Raw genomic sequence first — 1,639 nt, 5'->3', positions numbered from 1 at the left:
GATCAAACCCAGATCTTTTGACTGGGTGTGAGTGTTTGATTGGTTCAGATGCTCGTCCATCACCACCCCCTTTTGTACCGCTTTTGGCCGCCATAAGTGTGGCAGGGTATGCTCAGACGTGAGTCCCTTGCTCACTTTGCCACTGGATTTAAGCAAGCCGGGCTGAAGATGGCTGGAATGCCAGAAACCGGTCCTCGGAAGCTTGTTTCCGGTCCAGGGAAGGCATGGCTTGGCAGTTTGGGCTGGACTGTTCCCATGAGGCACAGGGTCAGACTGATTTGCATATAGCCATGTCTGAACTGGGGTGGCAGAGTGGGCTAAAGAACGGTGATGGATAAAACCCAGATCTTTTGACTGGGTGTGAGTGTTTGATTGGTTCAGATGCTCCATCCATCACCACCCCCTTTTGTACCGCTTTTGGCCGCCATAAGTGTGGCAGGGTATGCTCAGACGTGAGTCCCTTGCTCACTTTGCCACTGGATTCAAGCAAGCCGGGCTGAAGATGGCTGGAATGCCAGAAACCGGTCCTCGGAAGCTTGTTTCCGGTCCAGGGAAGGCATGGCTTGGCAGTTTGGGCTGGACTGTTCCCATGAAGCAAAGGGTCAGACTGATTTGCATATAGCCATGTCTGAACTGGGGTGGCAGAGTGGGCTAAAGAAAGGTGATGGATCAAACCCAGATCTTTTGACTGGGTGTGAGTGTTTGATTGGTTCAGATGCTCCATCCATCACCACCCCCTTTTGTACCGCTTTTGGCCGCCATAAGTGTGGCAGGGTATGCTCAGACGTGAGTCCCTTGCTCACTTTGCCACTGGATTCAAGCAAGCCGGGCTGAAGATGGCTGGAATGCCAGAAACTGGTCCTCGGAAGCTTGTTTCCGGTCCAGGGAAGGCATGGCTTGGCAGTTCGGGCTGGACTGTTCCCATGAGGCACAGGGTCAGACTGATTTGCATATAGCCATGTCTGAACTGGGGTGGCAGAGTAGGCTAAAGAACGGTGTTGGATCAAACCCAGATCTTTTGACTGGGTGTGAGTGTTTGGTTGGTTCAGATGCTCCGTCCTTCACCACCCCCTTTTGTACCGCTTTTGGCTGCCATAAGTGTGGCAGGGTATGCTCAGACGTGAGTCCCTTGCTCACTTTGTCGCTGGATTCAAGCAAGCCGGGCTGAAGATGGCCTGAATACCAGAAACCAGTCCTCCGAAGCTTGTTTCCGGTCCAGGGAAGGCATGGCTTGGTAGTTCGGGCTGGACTGTTCCCATGAGGCACAGGGTCAGACTGATTTGCATATAGCCATGTCTGAACTGGGGTGGCAGAGTGGGCTAAAGAACGGTGATGGATCAAACCCAGATCTTTTGACTGGGTGTGAGTATTTGATTGGTTCAGATGCTCCGTCCATCACCACCCCCTTTTGTACCGCTTTTGGCCACCATAAGTGTGGCAGGTGATGCTCAGACGTGAGTCCCTTGCTCACTTTGCCACTGGATTCAAGCAAGCCGGGCTGAAGATGGCTGGAATGCCAGAAACCGGTCCTCAGAGCTTGTTTCCGGTCCAGGGAAGGCATGGCTTGGCAGTTCGGGCTGGACTGTTCCCATGAGGCACAGGGTCAGACTGATTTGCATATAGCCATGTCTGAACTGGG

This window comes from Lissotriton helveticus, chromosome 1_2, assembly GCF_964261635.1.
Source record: "Lissotriton helveticus chromosome 1_2, aLisHel1.1, whole genome shotgun sequence".
NCBI classification, from domain to species: domain Eukaryota; kingdom Metazoa; phylum Chordata; class Amphibia; order Caudata; family Salamandridae; genus Lissotriton; species Lissotriton helveticus.
Note: the sequence above shows the minus strand (reverse complement) of the source record.